Raw genomic sequence first — 24,530 nt, forward strand, 5'->3', positions numbered from 1 at the left:
ACAGGAACGTCTCTAAAAGTGACATTCCTGTGGTGATAGGGGCTTGTAAATATGCCCCCTATTGTGAATTTGCAGAATATATGCTCTCATTTTAGCTTCTGGAGCACCTTCTATAACCTCTATGGGAAAATCATGAGAAAACTGTTTTCTCTCAAACATGATAGATGTACTCCCAACAGAAGACTTTTTTTACAGGGTAAAGTCACCTTAGAATACACCACCATTCCTAAAATTATGGTAAATTGATTTCACCTTTTTGTGACCCTCAAAACCTGCCATTCTCTACAGTGCATTCCAGGCGCTATCATGCATATTGGTCCCAAGAAGGCTGCCAGCACTTTCTGGTTGAAGTGCTGACAGACAATCGGCTCCGCACAGATATCCTTACTTGCTTTCGCTTAAATTTCTTAACAACTACTGAACGGATTTACACCAAATAACTGAAAGCGTGATCTGCAAACCAACATCTAACTTCCAGCCAAATTTGGTGTAATTTCGTCCAGAGGATCGGGCTGTAGTCGTGTTCAAAGCTCCTATGGGAATTAACATGGGAAATTGTATTTTTTTGAGCCCCCTTTTTCTCTGTCCCCAAAATTTTACATGCACAACAAGACTCACTATGACAAGTTTTTTGGAAAAGTTTTGGAAACGTTTGTGAAAATTCGTCAAACGACACCAAAGATATAGGCAAGTCAAAAAACACTTTTTCTATGGTTCTAACTATAACTACCTACTGGCAAGCGCCAGTAGGTAATATTACCTCACTGCATATGTTAAGCTGTTATTCCAGCTCACTGTGTGTGAAGGTAGCACACTTTGTTCCGGCGTCTTTGCTGACTTTAATGGGACTCATAAAACTATTTTTTAGCCATGATCAAGGGAACAGAAACAATCTATCATTGTTGTAAACAATTCTGCAGTAAGCTGTTGGCATAAAAAAATATTTTACTGGATCCAACAGTCCAATTAAGGCAGGAGTAAAATATGTCTATTCAGGCGCCTGCCAGCTGTCCGAGCACTAGGTCTCCAACATGTAAAATGTTGTTGTAGTTTTATGAATTAATTGGGTTGAGCTTGCACCCTACACAACAGTTTTTAACATCATTATTCGTTCTACAGAGAGATCCTTTCACGTGGCCTTTGACGTGGAACCGGTCAGTAATCAAGCCAGTTTCAAATGTTTTTATGTCATACACAAGGTGTTATGGTACACCTGTAAAACCCTTCTCTATACCAGCCCAAGCTGAGCATTCACTCAGGCCCGCACCCTTCCTGTCCAAGAAGCGGGTCCTGTCCAGCCATAAAATTCTAAACAAACATCTTCTAAGAATATCTCTTGTGCGATTCAAGACAATCCTACAGTGCATGTCAGGCAGTCCTTAATTTGAGCCGGTGGTTTCCGGTGCTTGTCACTGGCACTTAATTGTATGCATCTGCGCTTATGAAAGTCTGCCACATGGTGGCCCTGTCTGGCTAATTTAGGTGTGAGCACAACAACAACTGTTTATGAATTCAATATACATTAACAGTGATTACCACCTGTCCCCCAATCCATTCTTATAGCGTTGGGGGTCTGGAATAATATTAATGGTCACACTTGTAAGAGTGTGATAGTAAGTAGTTGTGTTGCTACTGTCATTGGCAGTGCATGATGCAAGCTGCAGTGTCCTTCTGATGAGAGCCTTGGCATCTATTTCTTTTACAAATCAAGCATTGATTGGCATAGCTCCATCCTATGACGTATGCTTGAAGAGTTTCAAGATATTTGTCATTATTGAAAAGGGTTGCTCTTGAAAATGGATCTTAGTCAGACTATCATTATTTTCTGTCATAGTTCGGAGTGTGCAAAGTTGCAAAGCTGAGGACCACGTAACTTTGCTTAGTGTCTTTAACTTCTTTAGTTTAGCGTAAGAGATATTTTAAAAAGAAAAAGAGACTGATTTTCTTTTGCTTTAACCTGCCATGGGCTCTCTGTGCCCGCTCGCTGTCTTTGGCTTTTAGTTAAGATCGTAAGGGAGCACAGGCTTTGATTAACCACATTAGTAAAGGTGGCTCTGTCGTCCTAACCTTAGGATGTCACAGTGCACAATGTATACATAATTTGTAGGCCTGGCATGAGCCAAGATCTTTTGATTTTACTCAAATGATATGTATGATATACTTGTAGGGCCTTTCAGCCAGGCCTCTTTACCCATTGCCCTGTGCTTGGGTCATTCATATTTTTCTTCCATCCCCTACAACAGACAGCACGAGGCAGTTGGTTAGCCGACTTTAGCCACTGGATAACTTCACCGCGAGTCGTGCATTCTACCCTTTCACAAGGAGCACATGAACACTTCAAGTAGTCACTTTAAGTGGCAGAGACTGCTATGGCAATGTGTACTTTTGAGACAAAAAAAATATTTTTGCTCTAACTAATAATGTTTTTCAAATGAGGGCATGGCAGCTTTCCCAAAAAACAACTTTTTACAAAACCATGACAAAGCATACCAAGTATTAAAAAAGCCAAGATGCTGGCGGCTACTGCAAGACCTTTTGGCTTTGCTTGGCTCACAGTGATTTAGAAGCAGCCATACTTTACTGGAGTGGTCATGTCTTTAGACTTGGAAGCGCTGATTCTGGAGCTACCATACGTTATTCAACAGTTGTTAGACTTTAGTCACTAATCTTCAGACTTTAATCTGCCTTGCGCCCTTTGAGAGCATATGAGGACCATGATTTTGGATACCTTGTTGATGTTGTCATAGATTAAGGCTACTAGGCAGTGCCTACGTGTCTGTTGCGAGGCATATTGTGGCTTACCAGGAACATAGAGGCACTTGGATCCTGCCCACTATTTACCATTGGTTGGCTTTCCTGTCACTCTCATTTGCCTGCTTCTAACTTGTGTCCCAGTTTGTCAATGTTGTGGGTATACCTCCCTTGTAATATTGCCTCTTTTCCATCTTTTTTGATTGACTGGCATCTCTGCTTCCACTGACTGGTTTTCACTTTTTGTGTGAAGCACACCATGAGTGCGCATATGATTTTGAACTCCCTCCCTCATGTACTTCTCATCCCCTGCACTCTGTGTTGTTCTATGTAACCCCTGTGCTTCTCCTTACACCCTCCTGTTGCGCTCGCTCTTGTCCTTCTCCAACTTGCTTCCTTGCCCCGTGTTGCATCCCCTACCTGCACAGTCCTCTCTCTCTCTTGTTCTTGCCCTCATCTGCACCTTACATGTTCCTTTCCTTCAAACATCCATGTTGCTTCCTCATTCCTACTGTCTTCCCGTTTTGCTGTCATGTTTAATGTTTTTGTGTGCCTTCCTCTATATTGCTTTCACTTTTTCCCACCCTCCCTCGTGTTGCTTTCACCTCCTGTTGCTTCCATCCCCCGCTCCTTCTAAAAATCTTACTGAATTTTTTATTTATGGATCAGTAACTAAAAAAAAGGTACCCCCCCCCCCTTTTTTTAGATGCATGCATGCATGCGAGTAGTGACAAAATGCCGCAGGTAGCCGAGTCAAAGGCTTTTTCTTATGCTATGTTATGGGTTATTTATACAGCAGACGTTCACCAGAAGGTCTCTTGGCGCTAGTATAGGAGCCGTCATCTGCTTGACTGATTAGCTACTATATGCCTGAGAGAAGAGCGAGGTTTTCAGCATTCTTCTAAAACACATGTAGTTGTCTGCCTGTCGAATTGCAGTAGGCAATGACTTCCAGACCTGATGACCTTGAACTGAGAAGCGGACCCCTCCTAGTCTCTTTCGTTTGAAGCTTGGGATCGTGACAAGGTTCATTTGAGAAGACCTAAGGCTACATTTCGAAAAATATTTTTACATTTTGGTGAATATGAACTTAGGACATTTGTTATGGAGTACTTTGTATATAATGCAGCCTGTTTTGAACATGGTACGTTGAGTCACTGGAAGCCAGTGAAGTTTCTTCATTAGCGGTTTGATGTGGAAGTGTCGCAGTTGGTGGAAAATAATTCTAGCTGCTTGGTTTTGCACCAGTTGGAGTCTATAATTAAAATTTTTGGAAGCCCAAAATATAAGGCGTTTCCGTAGTCAATTCTGGACAGGATTAATGCAATGACAATTTGGATACTAGCCTCCATTGAAAAAAATCTCCTGATTTTCCTAATTTGGAGGAAACAGGAGGACGTTACTGTGCCTATCTGAGATTTCATGGATAGGTTATTGTCAATCTGGATGCCTAAGCTTTTTACAGAAGTCTTAGGGACAGGAGGTGGAGCCATATCTATTGGCCAATAGGCAGGGTTCCAGTGGTTTACTTTATTATTGGTTACGACTATCTCTGTTTTATCCGGATGGAGCTATAACTGATTGTAATTCATCCAATCTCTGATGTAGATCATAGTGTTTTGAAAGAACTCTCTCGATTCACTTATCCCATCGATGGTGAAAATCAGTTGCATGTCATCGGCATAATTATATATTTACACCATTTTCTGCTGCAGGCTGTTCATCAAGGGACGAATTTATAGGTTAAAAAGGTGAAGAGATGGAGAGGAACCCTGTGGTACTCTGCAGTTCACGTAGGCTAGAGATGAGCGGATTCCAGCGAGGCGGACCAACTGGGTTCGGTCTTTTCAGAAAAGATTTCATCCATTGACGGGCTGGGCCTTTTAAGCCAGTATTGGCGATTCGGTCCAGCAGAATGCCATGATCCACAGTGTCAAATGCCGTGGATAAATCCAGCAGGACCAGCGCTTGAGTACTGCCTTCATCGGCCTGAAAGAATGACTGACTCGGTAGAGTGGGAAAGGCGAAACCCTGCCTGATGGAAGTCGAGGTAGTTTGTCTCTACTATAAAGGAACAGAGGTGTTTTGCTACATGTGCTTCTAAAATTTTAGCTGGGTATGGAAGATGGGTATGGGTCTGTAATTTTTTTGAATCTGTGGATCCTCTCCATATGTTTATCACAGCTTCTTTAAACGATTGGGGAACATATCCTTGCATGAGAGAAGAATTTAAAAGGGATAGAATCACTTCTGGGAAGGATGAATGGATGATTTTTTGTATTTGGGGGGCATATGTGTTTGGGGGAACCAGATTTTATTTGTATAATTAATTCAGCTAGATGTTCTTTGCTGATGCAGTGAAAGGTGGCAATGGAAGTGTGGTTCCTATTTCCTTAGGGGGGGTTTAATGTCTGATTTGCTTGGGGGATATTAGCCTCATATTTCCTTTATTTTGTCTATGAAGAAGTGATTTAGATCATCACATAATTTCTGTGTTGGAATGACCGGTGGTATTACTCGGTCTGGGGAAGATAATTCTCCCACTAATTTAAAATTGTATTTAGTTTTATTGTTGGATTCTAATACTTTGTTTGAAAAAAAGGTAATTTTGGTTTGAAGGATAGCTTTTTTATATTCTTTCATAAACTGTATGAAGATTTCTTTGTTTTCTGGCGAATAAGAGCTTCGCCATCTCCGTTCTGTCTGTCGCGTTTTCAATTTAGCTGTCTTTAATTCTTTGGAGAACCATTTTGACGCCTTATGCTGGTGGGAAGGTCTGATTTTTTGAGAGGGGGACGTGAATATCACTGGCCCTTCTTTGCCATTGTGAAATGTCTTCCTCGTATTTGTCCACATTCTCCATCATGGAAGGTAGGTTGGATGGTAATGTATTGCTTATATTTTAAAACTTTAGCAATGCTGCACAGCATTATGGATGTGGTGCAGCGTGGCTAAAAACCATTGACAAAACCAAAACGTGACAAAGATTAGACCGATTTGCTCTGCTAATACTTGTTTATTCTTGTATCAATTTTGTGTTACAGATGGGAACTCAGGAATCATACCAGTGTCAACACATTATACTTATTAAGTTTTGTTTAAAGTTGCTAATATTTTTAGATCAATTTTCTTTGTGAGCGAGAAAAAATGCTGAATATCAACGTGTCCTTGTTTTAACTTACATTTTCTGAGAAAACCCATGCAAGAGTGTATGGCACCTCACTCGCGCGGGGAGGAAAATGGCATGCCTTACCCATTGTTTTGGCCAGAGGGACAGGAAGTCTTTGACCATGCGACTTTGTGTGCTTGAATGATTATGAAATATATACCTAAAAAATTAGATTTGCACTATTTAAAATATATCATTTTGGGAAAAGCATGCAGGGGCTGGGTAAGACAGTCGAGGATTATATGACTGAAGTAGGCAAGATGGCCACTACATGTAAACTGAAGATAATCCATTGTCTAATATTGCTGAACCTCTCAGCTGCCTTCGACCCAGTTGACCATCCCACCCTTATATGCACCCTAGAGTCTCAAATGGGATTCACAGGCAATGTCCTTCGCTAGATCTCCTCCTACCTATCCAACGACGCCAGTTTGTTCACACGAACACCTCCAGGTCCCAAAATATCATGCAGAGTTACCCTAGGGATCCATACTAAGCCTGGTCATCTTTAACCACTATATGGAGCTGGTAGGTGCTCTACTCAGATACCAGCATCAAGATTCAACAATATTCCTATGATACACAACTCTATGTGAAAGTCTCCTCTGCTTTAGACATCCAGTGACTCAAGAACTACCTGCACATCATCCAAACCTGGATGTTCAGCGCCTACCTGAAGCTCAAACCAACCAAGACAGATTTCCTGTCATTTGCCAAGAACAAATATGAAACAGTATAAACCTGTCTCAATGACATGAATCTTGACAGCTTTGAACTCCAACTTTCAATGAATGCCAAGTTACTTGGATTCACCTTGGAGACCACCCTCCCCCTCAAGGAACATATTGCTTAAGAAACAAAGACTGCCTAGAACCAGCTCTCTGTTTTAAAGAAAGTGAAACAATTTCTCCCAGAAAGAGACCCCAGAACTGCTGTTCAAGCCCTCGTACTCTCATAAATGGATGGTGGCACCATTCTACTCCATCACCTCCTAGACTCCACACTGGAATGCTTAAAGGACATCCTACGAGCTACAGCACATCTCATAGAGGGACTGAAGAAATATGATCACATCACTTCCCCCTCCCCTTTGGGTGGAAAATCATTGCCTCCCCTTACCTGATAACACCATCTTCAAAATTAGCTGCATCATTTGCAAAACCATCAAGACCAAGACTCCCACTTATTTTGCAGAAAAGCTCACGATCTCTGGAGGGTCTCGGCACACACGCAGGCAGAACACCATCAGACAGCAGGCTGAAAAGTGCAAAAAAAATAAATAAGGCAGCAGACCTTTTCCATCTCTGCACCAGGATCTGTAACCACATCCCCATATCCATCAGAATCGCCCCAGCGCTGCTTCAATTCAGGAAAGCGTTTAAGATGCACTTCCTTAAGGAACACTGCATCACAATGCATTAACCGTCCACAACCCAGGTGAGTCTTCTATCAGTTCCTGACTTTATGATTGTATTTGACTCTGTACTGCACTCAGCTGACTTTGGGTTACATTTGTGCTATAGAAATGCCACTTGTAGCTATATACATATGCTTTAGACTTCTTATGGTGCGGGTGTTGAAGAGGTTCAACCCATGATATATCAAACTGCATACACAGCTCTTCACTCGCCTTTCCTCCTTCGTTCTACATACATGCCAACAGACCCAATTTAATTTGATCTATTTAGGCTGTTCCCCGCTGAAATAGCCTCTGCTTCCATGTAAGTCAATGAAGAAAACTAATTTCCCAATTTTCCCTTTAGGATCACTGATCCTACATTAACTCCAATCCAGGACACTCACATGGCAACCATTCATCACCCCAATCCTGAATGAGCAGAATGCTACACAGTTTACTAAATATTCACATCACAATTTTTTTATATAAAATATCAAATCTCATTACAATTTATCACAGTATTAAAATACATTAACTAACGCATTTGTTGTGCCAAGTTTGAGGAACAGATGAACACATTAGAAATGGAGTTGGTTGTCATCATGTGTTGTTTTAATTGATTCCTACAAACTAGCCTAAATCAATGACAGATATTATTGTCTTGTATTTTGTATATGCTTTACACTGTCCTCTGATACTGCCTTACTGCCGACCAAGCTACCACTTTAGAGAGTAAGGTTATATCTAACTTTAGCCTCTGTCAAACCCTTGGGGACTGTGGACTCTGTACACCCTGTACCTATTAAGGAACAGTATGTCCTCTGATACTGCCTTACTGCCGACCAAGCTACCACTTTAGAGAGTAAGGTTATATCTAACTTTAGCCTCTGTCAAACCCTTGGGGACTGTGGACTCTGTACACCCTGTACCTATTAAGGAACAGTATATACAGAGCCACTTTCTCACATTTGGTGTTAGAAGTGGGATACAAACTTGCATTTGTTGGACTACTTGGTTACCATATGATCACAGGACAGAACTCTTAAAATTACCTTTAGAATTCTGATTGGTCTTTTCCAAAATTACTAAAAATCTTGCTAGGGCCTTGCTTAAGTCCCATTAGAATTTTAGAAAAATAAAAGTCACTATAGTCCGGGTAGAGGATTAGAACTGTCAGGTTAGAATGACTCAAACAAACCCAGCTATTAGTGAAAATAATAACATGGACCTGGTGGAGGAGCTCGACCTCACACCTTACTTACACTTGTCTTTCAAGGAATTGAGGTCCCTATGAAAACTCCTGAACCCCAGCCAACCGTTTTTCTTCTGTACCCCTCAGCCTGCTTCTTCCCCCGTTGTTCATCTGTGTCCACCACCCTGATTTTACCTCCTGTACCCCTGCCCGGTTTTCTCCCGCGCACCCTTCCCTCTGTCCCGTCGCCCCCGCCGCTCTTTTCCCGCCGCTGCGTCCCTGCGGCCCCGCCCCCTTGATCCCCATTGGCCGCCCCGCTCCCGCCTCCCTGCTGCTCCTCCCTCCCGCTCCCACTCATATGGAGGCCGCGCAGCGGATGCGCGCAGCGGGCGCGCCGCTGGCGCGCCGAAGGTGCGCCAAAGGCAAGCCCGTCTGCGCCCGTCCGTGCCTGGCCCGCGCCCAGCGCCCGAACCCCTGGCCCCCGAGGACCCCAGCCCACCCGCCAGACGTACGACGCCGCCACCCTCAACGCACTCAACACCGGCCGAACCCCGGGATGCTACCAAGCCACCCCGAGACGCACCCACGAACCCTTCAGCTGCCTCGCCTGCAAGTTCACCTGCATCCGGACCTGCCCCGTACCAGCACCCGCCAAGCCGAACACCAGCAGCAACCACCTCAAGTGCATCCTGCTCAACACCCGCTCCGTCCACAGACACGCCATCGAACTCTGGAACCTCCTCGACACCACATCTCCAGACGTTGCCTTCCTCACGGAAACCTGGATGAACGACTCCTCAGCGCCCGACATCGCCATCGCCATCCCAGAGGGATACAAGATCACCCGGAGAGATCGCAACAACCAGACTGGAGGAGGCATCGCCATCGTCCACAAGAACACCATCCGCATCACGACCAACACCGACGACACCCTGACTACCGCCGAACACCTACACTTCCAGATCCACACCGACCCTAAGACCACCCTCAGAGGCACCCTGATCTACCGACCCCCGGGACCACGCACACCATTCAGCGAAGACATCGCCGACTTCATCAGCCCGCACGCCCTCCCCTCCGCTGACTACATCCTCCTGGGGGACATCAACTTCCACCTGGAGAACAACAACGACCGCAACACCACCACCCTGCTTGACAACCTCGCCAACCTCGGACTCAAGCAGCTGGTGTCCACCCCCACGCACCTCGCCGGACACACACTCGACGCCGTCTTCTCATCAAGCAAAGACATCGCCTTCAGCCACGCCACTGGACTCCACTGGACGGACCACAGCTGCGTCCACTTCACCTTCAGAAGAACCACGATCCACCACCACCGGCAACAGGATGCTCGAAGAAGCTGGAACAAGATCACAGCCGACCAGCTCGCCGCTTCCCTGAGCCAGCACCCTCCAGCCAGCTCAGCGAATCCTAGCCAGGCCGCCGACAACCTCACGAAGTGGATCAGCACCTGCGCGGACGAACTCGCCCCACTGAGGATCCCGCCCAGCAGACCCGGCAGCAAGAAGGCCCCATGGTTCACCGACGAACTCAAGAGCTCCAAGAAGAACTGCCGAACACCTCGAGAAAGCCTGGAGAAGGGAGCCAACACCGGACAACATGACCACCCTCAAGCTCGCCACCCGGAAGCACCATCAACTAATCCACGCCACCAAGAAAACTGCATTCAAGGACCGGCTGGACAACAACGCACACAACTGCAAGGAACTCTTCAACATTGTGAAAGAGCTCTCCAACCCCAACGCCGGAAACAACGACATCACCCCATCGCAAGACCTCTGCAACTCCCTCGCCTCCTACTTCCACAACAAGATCGCTGACATACACAACAGCTTCATCCCACAAACAACGCCCCCCACGACCGCACCAATGCCCCCCACCACCACCCTCAGCGCCTGGACCCCGATCAACACAAAAGACACCATCCGCACGATGAACTCTATCCACTCCGGATCTCCGACCGACCCTTGCCCTCACCACGTATTCAACAAGGCCGACGCTGTCATCGCACCCCACCTGCGGGACATCATCAACACCTCCTTCGACACCGCCACCTTCCCTGAGAGCTGGAAGCACGCCGAACTCAGCGCTCTACTAAAGAAACCAACAGCGGACCCCACCGAACTCAAGAATTACCGCCCCATCTCGCTCCTCCCGTTTCCAGCCAAAGTCATCGAGAAGACCGTCAACAAGCAGCTGGCTGCCTTCCTCGAGACGAATGGATCCCTCGACCCCTCACAGTCTGGCTTCCGAGCCAACCACAGCACCGAGACCGCCCTCATCGCTGCCACCGATGACATCCGAGCCCTGCTGGACAACGGAGAAACAGCGGCCCTCATCCTCCTAGACCTCTCCGCGGCATTCGACACTGTCTGCCACCGCACCCTAGTGCAGCGCCTCAGCAACGTCGGAATCCAGGAGAAGGCACTGGAATGGATCATCTCCTTCCTCGACGGAAGGACACAGAGAGTCCGCCTACCACCGTACAAGTCAGAGGCCACCGAAGTCATCTGCGGCGTCCCCCAAGGATCCTCACTCAGCCCCACCCTCTTCAACGTCTACATGAGCCCCCTTGCGGCCATCGCACGCCAACACAACCTCAACATCATCTCCTACGCCGACGACACCCAGCTGATCCTCTCCCTGACCAACGACCCCGCCGCCGCCAGAGCCAACCTCCACGAAGGGATGAAAGACGTAGCCGAGTGGATGATGACCAGCCGCCTGAAACTGAACTCAGACAAGACGGAAGTCCTCATCCTGGGCCCCTCGCCCTCCGCCTGGGACGACTCCTGGTGGCCCCCCGCCCTGGGCACCGCACCCAAACCGACAGACCACGCACGAAACCTGGGCTTCATCCTGGACTCCTCCCTCTCCATGACCAGACAAGTCAACGCCGTCTCCTCGTCCTGTTTCAACATCCTGCGCATGCTATGGAAGATCTTCCGGTGGATCCCCACCGAGACCAGGAAGACGGTCACCCAGGCCCTTGTCACCAGCCGACTGGACTACGGCAACGCCCTCTACGCCGGAACCACCGCCAAGCTCCAGAAGAGACTCCAGCGGGTACAGAACGCCTCAGCCAGACTCATCCTCGACATCCCCCGAAGCAGCCACATCTCCGGACATCTGAGAGACCTGCACTGGCTCCCCGTCAACAAGAGAATCACCTTCCGTCTCCTCACCCACGCACACAAAGCCCTACACGACCAAGGCCCGAGCTACCTCAACAACTGCCTCAACTTCTACGCCCCCAAACGCCATCTCCGATCAACCAGCCACGCCCTCGCCGCCGTCCCCCGCATCCGAAGAGCGACAACAGGAGGAAGGTCCTTCTCCTACCTGGCCGCCAAGACCTGGAACTCCCTCCCTCCCGACCTGCGCCTGACCCAAGACCACCTCCCCTTCAGGAAGAAGCTCAAGACCTGGCTGTTCGAGCAGTAGCGGCACCCCCCCCCCCCCCCCAAGCGCCTTGAGACCCTCCGGGTGAGTAGTGCGCTTTATAAATGGCTTTGATTGATTGATTGATTGAACTCAAAAATATAGCAATGGGCCTGCATCCAACCAAACTAGGGCTCCAGGTGCTCTTGGCTGAGTATGCTAAGGACCACCCATCTGAACATGGTGATGGCCAGTCAGATGAGGAAGGGGAAGAAGAGGAGGTGGATAATAACCCCCCCCCCATACTATTCCCTAGGGAGGAGAGGGCACCCATACCCTTCAATCCAAGAATTAGCATCTGGGGACCTAGAGATCACACAGGTGACTCTGGTACCAGAGAGATCACTGGGGGACCCACCAGCGAAGAGGACAGCCTTTTAGCGAGGCTGGCCAAAAGAGTAGAGCTAGAGTCCAGGTTCCTGGCTCTAGAAAAGAAAGGAGAGAGATGGGTTTAGCACCCATCAATGGTGGCAGCAATAATAAAAACAAGGACAGGGAGGAAACTTCTGAACCTAAAATCCCCAAAGGGATTGTCCCCAAATTTGAGGAAGGTGATGACATCACCAAATGGTTCACAGCCTTTGAGAGGGCTTGTGAAATAAGAGTAAAGAAACCTCTCTGGGGGGCACTCCTGTGGGAACTGTTCTCTGGTAACTGCAGAGACAGGCTTCTGACCCTCTGTTCTGCTCGATTTTCCCGGCCTTCTTGTGTTGAAAAGTAATGGAATGTGACTTCAGTCTCTTACCATTCAAATCTAAGGGTTAGAGTAGTGAATGGAGCCTATTTACTAGGCACTTCGACATGATCCTGTGCTCTTCCCCATAGATCAGGGCTTGCACACATAGCCTAGGGGATAGATTCGTTAGTATCAGGGATAACCTGTCCTGTAGTGAGGGTATTTCATGGAGCCGTGCTGAATTCAGGCCTGGTAGGCCTCAAACGGGAGAGACTCCATCTTTCTTTCTGTTCCGGCAGCTTGGGATGCTTCTAGGTCAAATGTAATGTTTTAGTTATGAGGTGTTATTCGCTTGGAGAGAACCGGTTCAGGCCGGCCCTTATCGAAGGATTGTATTTTTCTTCATGCCGAAGACACTACATCAGGCCGGCCGGCTGGGAACGTGTCCTTGGTACGGGGAGGTACAAGAATTTGGTGGGCGGCAGGTTACGGGCCGGAATTTTCCATGAGGAAACACACCTCTATATCAGTGAAAGTCTGAGGCAGTTACATGTTCAGTCCGTAGGCGGCATCTAGCCGTTAGCAGTAAAGCTATTACTTATTCCAGGGAAGACAGACGCCATCTTGAAGGCGGAGAAGAACCGAGAGACAGATACTCTCCTAGCAGAATAGCCAGAGAGGAGAGAGTAGCCGATAAGGAAGAGGTCCCAGTGACTCGGAGAAGGGTGAAGAGAACAGCGCAAAGTGGTGCAGACATGTATCCGTGACTGCGGAGGTGTGACTTCCAGGCGAGCCGAGGCACAGACGAGAAGGGAACCTAGATGACCACTGAGTGCAGGCTACACACTACTAAGGTGATATCGACCCTTTCTTATTAGAGTGTACAACTTAATCTTTCACTTTTCTTTGCAGGTTATGTGTTATATTGTAATGTTATGTGATTGCGTATGTAATGAGTAATAAAGTACCCAGTTTGTAGTGAACCAACATGTGCTGCGTGTTCTTGTATGAGAGGGTAGCCTATTCTTCTAGTCAGCTGCGGCTACATGAACAGATGTTAACCCTGATCAGGTAAGTGGTAACTGAATAAGGGAAAGAGGAGCCCCTCGAACCGGAGAACAGGCTATGCTCGAACTGGCAGTCTTTGTGTGATCTGATGAATAGTGAGACTGATTCCCTTTTTGTATGTTATGGTGATCATAGGATGAACTGTCGTATGAGACTGCCGTCTGGGTAGAGAGGTCTGGATTCGTATGGGATCGCGAGGCCGCCACTTGTGATACTGTCGTATGGGCAGAGAGGTCTGGATTCGTATGGGATCGCGAGGCCGCCGATTGTGCTGAGACTGCCGTCTGGGTAGAGAGGTCTGGATTCGTATGGGATCGCGAGGCCGCCACTTGTGATACTGTCGTATGGGCAGAGAGGTCTGGATTCGTATGGGATCGCGAGGCCGCCGATTGTGCTGAGACTGCCGTCTGGGTAGAGAGGTCTGGATTCGTATGGGATCGCGAGGCCGCCACTTGTGATACTGTCGTATGGGCAGAGAGGTCTGGATTCGTATGGGATCGCGAGGCCGCCGATTGTGCTGAGACTGCCGTCTGGGTAGAGAGGTCTGGATTCGTATGGGATCGCGAGGCCGCCACTTGTGATACTGTCGTATGGGCAGAGAGGTCTGGATTCGTATGGGATCGCGAGGCCGCCGATTGTGCTGAGACTGCCGTCTGGGTAGAGAGGTCTGGATTCGTATGGGATCGCGAGGCCGCCACTTGTGATACTGTCGTATGGGCAGAGAGGTCTGGATTCGTATGGGATCGCGAGGCCGCCGATTGTGCTGAGACTGCCGTCTGGGTAGAGAGGTCTGGATTCGTATGGGATCGCGAGGCCGCCACTTGTGATACTGTCGTATGGGCAGAGAGGTCTGGATTCGTATGGGATCGCGAGGCCGCCGATTGTGCTGAGACTGCCGTCTGGGTAGAGAGGTCTGGATTCGTATGGGATCGCGAGGCCGCCACTTGTGATACTGTCGTATGGGCAGAGAGGTCTGGATTCGTATGGGATCGCGAGGCCGCCGATTGTGCTGAGACTGCCGTCTGGGTAGAGAGGTCTGGATTCGTATGGGATCGCGAGGCCGCCACTTGTGATACTGTCATATGGGCAGAGAGGTCTGGATTCGTATGGGATCGCGAGGCCGCCACTTGTGATACTGTCGTATGGGCAGAGAGGTCTGGATTCGTATGGGATCGCGAGGCCGCCACTTGTCATACTGTCGTATGGGCAGAGAGGTCTGGATTCGTATGGGATCGCGAGGCCGCCACTTGTGATACTGTCGTATGGGCAGAGAGGTCTGGATTCGTATGGGATCGCGAGGCCGCCACTTGTGATACTGTCGTATGGGCAGAGAGGTCTGGATCCGTATGGGATCGCGAGGCCGCCGATTATAAGAGGTCTTGGTATGTATAGTAGGAATTCCCTGTCCTTAGGTGGTAGATATATGTGGTTGCACTATTGTAAATAGGTTCTAGGGAGGGGGTAACGTTCTGTCTGGGTTAGTGAGGCTCTGGTGAGTGGGTTCTATCTGATCCGAAAACCCAAGCAGAACATTTGGCGTCACGAACCGTTTACGAAACCTGTGTGCGTTGTGGTTGTATCGTGTTTGCTTTCGGCGCGTGCGTGGTTTCGTTTGTATATTATTTTAATATAATTGTCTGTAGTTTTTTTTTCTTTCTTTCTTTCTCTTTTTCTCTTTTTCTTTCTTTTCCGAGATGTTTTCTAGAAAGTCGAAATCTACTTTTAAGTTGCCCGTTGATATTCCCGGTTGGGATTCAACGCCTTATGAAGCCATAGCCCGTGAGTGGGCTGATTCTACTGGTTTGAGTAGGAATTGGAATTCTTTTTTGGAGCTGGCGGAGCCGGCTAATGTGATTACTTGTTTACAGAAGGCACCGGTATCTAAGGGTGATGAGCTTCCCGTTTTGGGGCGCAGAGGTTGGATTGTTCTGTCTGCGTACAGGATTCTGTATGAGAGGTTGTTGAAGTTACAGACATTGCATAAGGATGTGGAAGCGAACTTTGTTGAGATTCAGAATGCTCATACTTTGTTGCGGTGTCAAAATAAGTTGCTTGCTGACAAACTTGAGACGTACCAAACTATTGCCGAGAGGGCGGCTGTGCGAATTGCTCGTTATAAATACAAGAATAGGCGTGGTCGGGTTTCGACGCGAAAGGTGCGTCTGGTCGTGGCGAAAGCCGGACTGGATTGGAATCCTGATGAATGGGATGGTAATATCTGGAACTCGAGTGATTCTCCTTCCTCGGGTGAGGAGTCTGCCAAGCGCGAGTCCTCTCGCTCCGGCCGTGATTGTAAGTCTGCTTCTTGCGCCTCTGATGGTGCACCCCGTGATTGCGCTCGTCCTTCGAGCGGGGTCGATGCTTCTTGCACTGATTGTTTCTCTACGTGTACTGGTCGAGCTCCTTGTGATGCTCGTCCCGCGGTCTCAGTGCATCCAGTTTTTCGGCGGAAGTTGCAGCAGGCTCCCGGTGCTCCGAATGGTATTGCTTTAGACTCTTTGGAGGATTTTACTCAACAAGAAATTAGTGATATTTTGCAGCGATTTCGGCAGCGAGCTGGTGAGACCTTACTCACATGGATGGTGCGCCTTTATAAACTGGGCGCTGCTGGCATTATGTTGGATGCTGGCGATTGTTTGAAGTTTTGTTCCTTGAGTTCGGACTCTACTGTACAGGATCATTTTCGTAACTTTAATGTTGGTGGTCAAATTTCTTTGCTTCAATTGGCGACTGAGGGTTGTAATCAAAAATATCCTACTGAGTCTGACTGGCCTGTAAATGACAAACCGTGGTATACTTTGCGCGATGCTGCACAACGTCTCAAAGAGGAGGTGATGAAAACGGCGATTTTTCTGAATACTGCTGACAGGTTGCTTGATGGTTTGTTGACATCTTCTGTGCGGAATCGTATTATTCGTTCTTCCCCTGTTGCTTATAAGCAAGTCATGATGACTTTATTGATTAATCAGACTGGTAACGTATTGTCTATGGTGCTGGAATCGGTACGCCAACTCGGTGAGTTGGGTGAGTGGTTTAAACCTGAACGGCAATCCCGGCCTGACACTCGTACTCCTGGTGACAATAAACTTACTAGATGTGATATGTTTTTTGGTCTTATGGCCGATGGTGTGCGGAAGGAGGACATTGACGGTGAGACTACTTCTCGTTTGTGGGAAATGTTTCGCAAACGTGGCTTGGATCGAAAGGAGGGTGCCCGGCGTGTTCGGACGACTGAGTGTGATCGTGGTTTTTCTGATGGTAGCGGTGATGACGACCGCCGTGGGCGCTCTGATCGTCGTGATGATCGACGTTATGTACGTGATTTGTCCCCCCCGTCGTGAGAGAGACAGAGAGAGAGAGGGGGAAAGAGAAAGGGGGAGAGAGGATTATGTTAACAGCAGACGTAGAGATGATAGGGATCAATCCCCTGAGTTGAGAAGGAGAGAGGATCGACACAGATTGGCCGATCGAAATCCGCAGTACAATGCAGAGAACAGGAATCCATTTCGTAATGGAGATGGATATGAACAGGAGGTATCGATACCTGGGAAACGTGAGAGTCTTTATCCTGATTTATCCTGGTACACAGAACGCAGTAAAAATGACTAGGAAATAGGTCAAGCTCCAGTACACAGATGGGCTCACAGAGATAATAGACCCTATGTAGATATTGATATTTATTGGAGACATCGTAATGTCCAAAGGGCCCGAGCATTGGTAGATACAGGAGCGGAGGCCACTCTTATTCATGGAAAATCAAAGAAGTTTAAAGGTCAGCCTTTTACAATTACCGGATTAGGTGGAAAGGAAACTCCCGCAGTACAAACTTTACTTGAAATGAGAATAGGTAGAATTCCTAGAAAAGAATACTCTGTATTAGTGGTACCACTCTTAGAATTCATAATTGGAATTGATATTTTGAAAGGAATGACTTTGCACTTAGATGATGGATGTTACCAATTTGGAACTAAACATTATATATCGTCCAGGCCTGTACGGGTTGGTCGTTTAAGAATGCCCCCCATAAAAGTTCCCCAGGCGACAAAAGTGGTTCGTCAGAAGCAGTATCGTATTCCAGGTGGTCATGAAGAGATTAGTACCACTATTCAGGAGTTGGTGGATGCAGGAGTTATAACCCCAGTTACTTCTGCTTGGAATAATCCTGTTTGGCCTGTACGTAAGAGTGATAATTCTTGGCGCATGACTGTTGATTATCGAGAATTGAATAGACACACACCCTCTTTGACTGTTGCAGTACCGGATGTTATTACCCTAATTGAAAGAATCCAAAAACATCCAGGTACATGGTATGCGTCCATTGATATTGCTAATGCTTTCTTTTCGATTCCGATTGCCCCTGAGTGTCAGGAACAATTCAGTTTTACGTGGAACGGGCGTCAGATGACGTTTAGAAGTCTTCCCCAGGGCTATGTGCATAGTCCTACGATATGTCACCGGCTGGTGGCAGAGCATTTGGCTGAGGTACCGGTTCATCCGCAAATTCAGATATGTCACTATATTGATGATATTTTGATCCAAGGCGAAACACAAGAGGAAGTTCAGACCCAATTGGACAGAGTCATTGAGTGCCTGCGTGAGAAAGGTTGGGAAATAAACCCGGATAAGTTACAAGGTCCGTCCCAGGCTGTGAAATTTTTGGGTATTAATTGGCATGAGGGGCACCGAGAAGTGATCCCTCAAGTTAAACAGAAAATTCTTGATTTTGCAGTTCCGAGGAATAGGAAAGAAGCCCAAAGCTTCATTGGTTTGTTTGGTTTTTGGCGCCAGCATATTCCTCATTTGAGTCAAATATTGGCCCCTTTGTACCAGGTCACTCGTAAAAAGAATGCATTTGAATGGGATAAACCACAGCAAGATGCGTTCAGTCTGGCAAAAGAAGCAATTCAGCATGCTCTGGATTTATGGCCTGTATGTGATGGTGATGTGGATTTGAATGTGTCTGTACAAGGCCTTTATGCGAATTGGAGTTTGTGGCAGAAACAAGGCAAGAGTAGAGTACCGTTAGGTTTCTGGACCAAAAAGTTACCTGATGCTGGTGAGTGTTATACACCTTTTGAGAAACAGTTACTTGCATGTTATTGGGCTCTGGTGGATACCGAGCAATTGACTTTGGGACATGATATAGTTTTGCGACCTGAAATTCCTATCATGCAGTGGGTTATGAGTTCGCCGAAAACTCACCGAATTGGACACGCTCAAGAGGCGAGTGTGATTAAATGGAAATGGTATATACAAGACAGGGCACGTGTGGGACAAAAAGGAGTTGCATCTTTGCATGAGCAGGTGGCACGGGCGCCATCGACTGAGACTGAGAGTGAATGTTCCGTACCTTTAGTACAGGAGTCTCCTGTTCAGTGGGGTAGACCTTTTGATGATTTGTCCGCAGAGGACAGAAACCATGTCTGGTTTACGGATGGTTCAGCAAGGTTCATAGGGACGAAACGGCATTGGAAAGCGGTGTCCTATAATCCGATCACACAAAAATTGCTGAGTACAACTGGTGAGGGTAAGAGCAGTCAATTTGCTGAACTCTATGCTGTTTATCAAGTTCTGAAACAAGAGTTACCTGGCATATGTCATATTTTCACCGATTCTTGGTCTACTGCCAATGGACTGGCAGTTTGGTTACCGACTTGGCATTCCCATAGTTGGAAAATCCATTCAAAAGAACTGTGGGGAAAAGAATTATGGCAGGAGATTTGGGAAATGCTCCCACAGAGTACTGTTACAATCTTCCATGTGGATGCTCATACCCCGATAGACTCTCTTGACAAATTATTTCATAACATTGCAGATGAGAAATCTAAAATTGCTGAGGCAGTGGTGGACAGGCAAGATTCTGATATTGCGGGATTGGCGAAATGGGCCCACCAGAAAGCAGGACACTTTGGAGAGAAAGCCACTAGCAGGTGGGCTGCTGATCGAGGAATTTATATTCCCCTAGATTTAATCAAAAATGTTATTCTACATTGTCCCATTTGTCAGCATATCAGGCAGCGCAAAGTGCCCCAAATTGTTAAAGGTCATTTACATCGCGGGAAATTGCCCGCTCAAATTTGGCAGATTGATTACATCGGTCCACTTCCTATGAGTAGGAATTGTCAATATGTTTGCACTATTGTTGATACATACAGTGGCCTGTTGGTGGCCCTTCCCTGTAAGCAAGCTACCCAATTGAATACTATTAAAACATTGGAATTGATTATGATGTATTATGGTGTGCCATTCCAAATTCAATCTGATAATGCATCCCATTTTCGTGGAAGATTGGTACAGGAATTCTGTGTGGAAAACAATATTGAATGGGTGTTTCATATACCATATTATCCACAGGCCTTGGGTCTTGTGGAGAGGTTGAATGGACTGCTGAAAGATCAGTTACGTAAATTAACAGATGACAAGTATAAGAATTGGCGAGACTTTTTGCCTCAAGCGCTATTGATTTTGAATAACCGTCCTTTTCTAAATGCTGAATCCCCACTTATGCGTTTGTTTCCTCCGAATGTTGATGCTAAGCCCAATGAAATCAGAGAGACTGTGATGTACTGGGAGATTACTCCCGGAGCTTTGGCTCCATGTAGAGCGACCCCAGGGTCGGCAGGTTTAGACTTGCATGCCATGGATGACACCGTTATAAAAAGTAAGGATCGAGTCATCATTGAAACTGGTGTTGGTGTTCATATACCAACTGGGAATTTCGGATTAATCGCCCCTAGATCGGGGCTGGCTGTAAAAGGCATTCAGGTGCTTGGAGGAATCATTGATAGTGATTATCAGGGAGAGATTAAGGTGCTCCTGCTGAATAGCAGTGAGGTTGACTTACTGATACACCAAACTGACCGAGTGGCTCAATTGCTAATAATGCCTGTTTTCAGTGGTGAGATCACAAAAGGCACTGCCCCAACGTTGCTAACTGTACGAGGCCAGAAAGGTTTTGGCTCCACAGATAATCCTGGGGCCAGAGTTTGGGTGCAGTCGCCTAAGAATCCCCCTGAACAAGCAGAAGTCATTGCAACCGGTCAAGACAACACCATTTTAGTTATGAGACCAGGGAAAGATAGCTGGGAAGCAGTCCCGGCTGACAAATGTTACTTACGAGAATGAATAATGCCTGTATTTGATTCTCTTTCAGATCATTCTTTGGACTGTTGCTGCAGGATGTGTCGGCGTTGGACTCCTTTTGGGCTGGTACGACGAGAGAGGAGGGATCCCATCAACCCGGGCTGAGTTGAGAACCCGAGTGTCGCGTTCCTTCGCTGCGTGGGATTCGTCGTCGAACTTTTGGACTACGTTAGCCAAACGAGTAACTAAAGCTCCTCATTTCTGCTTGACACCGATGAGATCGGTGACTGACATTCTAGCGACTTGTTTAGTTGCTGTCCCTGCTTCATTGGAGACTTTGACTCATATTTTTAATATATCGAATGCTCGCCCCAATGTTCTTCTGGGCGATTTCGCTACCCATGAGTATTGCCCCTTGTGTACTGTACTGTCAGACCCGATACCCCCCATCCAGTCCCAAATAGTTACCTATAATATCACACAGGGTGATTTGTGTTTTTTCCTTACTTGTGATCCTAGTGCGATTTCTGAATGTATGCGTTTAAGATTGAAAGGTGCCACTTCATTCACCGCTCATGAACGAACTTTGTGCCTTCAAAGGACACCAAAAACATGTACTTCTGTTCAGAATGACATGACTTGCAAGAGTATGGTAGTTACCCCCAGTCATTATCGCACGATGTTACTACCTGCCGGATGGCTTTTCTCATGTGGTAATACTTCCTGGCCATATATCCCCGCAAATATTTCTGGAGGCCCTTGTGCCATTACTAGACTGAGCTTGTTAATGTTTTCATCACATCCAAATGCCAACTCTCGTGTGATTCGAGATACAGTGAGGTTACAGGAGGATTGTGACTCATCTTTGCATTTATATTCCAAGTCTGAATACCTTAGCCTGGCTATTTCAATTGTTGGTGTTCCTGCTTTGGCAGTTTATAATGCCAAATCTATTGGGAAAATGGCCTGCTGGATGGTAAAATCCATTAATCATACTTCTACAGTCCTGTCTGACATGCTATTAGACGCCCAGGGTGAACGTAGAGCTATCTTGCAAAATCGAGCGGCCATTGATTATCTTTTGCTTAAACATGGACACGATTGTTCTGATTTTGAGGGTCTTTGTTGTTTTAACTTGTCTGATCATACAAAATCCATTCAAGCTCACATTGATAAACTACATGACTTGACAGAAGAAGTTAGAAAACACATTGACCAGGGCTGGTTTGACTGGCTCTTTAATTGGTTACCTGATTTGCATATGTTACGTCAGATATTAGGAGGTATTCTGATTACTATCGGCATTTTGATTTCTATCTGTTGCTTTATTCAGTGTATTCCTTCACTACTTCAATTCTGCACACCTGGTACTAGACATAGATCAGTTAGTCTTGTATCATATTATTCTTCCACAGATATTAGTTCTGTTTAATTAATGTATAATAGACTGAAGTCAAGGGTGAAATGTTCTGCTCGATTTTCCCGGCCTTCTTGTGTTGAAAAGTAATGGAATGTGACTTCAGTCTCTTACCATTCAAATCTAAGGGTTAGAGTAGTGAATGGAGCCTATTTACTAGGCACTTCGACATGATCCTGTGCTCTTCCCCATAGATCAGGGCTTGCACACATAGCCTAGGGGATAGATTCGTTAGTATCAGGGATAACCTGTCCTGTAGTGAGGGTATTTCATGGAGCCGTGCTGAATTCAGGCCTGGTAGGCCTCAAACGGGAGAGACTCCATCTTTCTTTCTGCTCCGGCAGCTTGGGATGCTTCTAGGTCAAATGTAATGTTTTAGTTATGAGGTGTTATTCGCTTGGAGAGAACCGGTTCAGGCCGGCCCTTATCGAAGGACTGTATTTTTCTTCATGCCGAAGACACTACATCAGGCCGGCCGGCTGGGAACGTGTCCTTGGTACGGGGAGGTACAAGAATTTGGTGGGCGGCAGGTTACGGGCCGGAATTTTCCATGAGGAAACGCACCTCTATATTAGTGAAAGTCTGAGGCAGTTACATGTTCAGTCCGTAGGCGGCATCTAGCCGTTAGCAGTAAAGCTATTACTTATTCCAGGGAAGACAGACACCATCTTGAAGGCGGAGAAGAACCGAGAGACAGATACTCTCCTAGCAGAATAGCCAGAGAGGAGAGAGTAGCCGATAAGGAAGAGGTCCCAGTGACTCGGAGAAGGGTGAAGAGAACAGCGCATAGTGGTGCAGACATGTATCCGTGACTGCGGAGGTGTGACTTCCAGGCGAGCCGAGGCACAGACGAGAAGGGAACCTAGATGACCACTGAGTGCAGGCTACACACTACTAAGGTGATGTCGACCCTTTCTTATTAGAGTGTACAACTTAATCTTTCACTTTTCTTTGCAGGTTATGTGTTATATTGTAATGTTATGTGATTGCGTATGTAATGAGTAATAAAGTACCCAGTTTGTAGTGAACCAACATGTGCTGCGTGTTCTTGTATGAGAGGGTAGCCTATTCTTCTAGTCAGCTGCGGCTACATGAACAGATGTTAACCCTGATCAGGTAAGTGGTAACTGAATAAGGGAAAGAGGAGCCCCTCGAACCAGAGAACAGGCTATGCTCGAACTGGCAGTCCTTGTGTGATCTGATGAATAGTGAGACTGATTCCCTTTTTGTATGTTATGGTGATCATAGGATGAACTGTCGTATGAGACTGCCGTCTGGGTAGAGAGGTCGTATGGGATCGCGAGGCTGCCACTTGTGATACTGTCGTATGGGCAGAGAGGTCTGGATTCGTATGGGATCGCGAGGCCGCCGATTGTGCTGAGACTGCCGTCTGGGTAGAGAGGTCTGGATTCGTATGGGATCGCGAGGCCGCCACTTGTGATACTGTCGTATGGGCAGAGAGGTCTGGATTCGTATGGGATCGCGAGGCCGCCGATTGTGCTGAGACTGCCGTCTGGGTAGAGAGGTCTGGATTCGTATGGGATCGCGAGGCCGCCACTTGTGATACTGTCGTATGGGCAGAGAGGTCTGGATTCGTATGGGATCGCGAGGCCGCCACTTGTGATACTGTCGTATGGGCAGAGAGGTCTGGATTCGTATGAGATCGCGAGGCCGCCACTTGTGATACTGTCGTATGGGCAGAGAGGTCTGGATTCGTATGGGATCGCGAGGCCGCCACTTGTGATACTGTCGTATGGGCAGAGAGGTCTGGATCCGTATGGGATCGCGAGGCCGCTGATTATAAGAGGTCTTGGTATGTATAGTAGGAATTCCCTGTCCTTAGGTGGTAGATATATGTGGTTGCACTATTGTAAATAGGTTCTAGGGAGGGGGTAACGTTCTGTCTGGGTTAGTGAGGCTCTGGTGAGCGGGTTCTATCTGATCCGAAAACCCAAGCAGAACACCCTCTCTGGGCCAGAGGCAGGATCCTATGACCTCATGAGGAAGGCTCTGATTGAGGGATTTGGATTCACTACTGAGGAGAATAGAATTAGATTCAGGGGGGCTCACAAAACCCAGACCCAGTCCTCGATTGCCTTTGTAGACTTCTCAGTAAAGACACTGGATGGTTGGTTAGCTGGACATGGTGTGCAGGATTTTACTGGATTGTACAATTTTTTCATGAAGGAACATATATTAAGTAACTGCACAAATGAAAAGTTGCATCAGCATTTGGTAGATCTAGGTCTAATTTGTCCCCAAGAATTGGGAAAAAAGGCAGACCACTGGGTCAAGACTAGGGTGACTAGGACG

The sequence above is a fragment of the Triturus cristatus genome, chromosome 5_2 (genome assembly GCF_964204655.1).
Source record: "Triturus cristatus chromosome 5_2, aTriCri1.1, whole genome shotgun sequence".
NCBI lineage: Eukaryota > Metazoa > Chordata > Amphibia > Caudata > Salamandridae > Triturus > Triturus cristatus.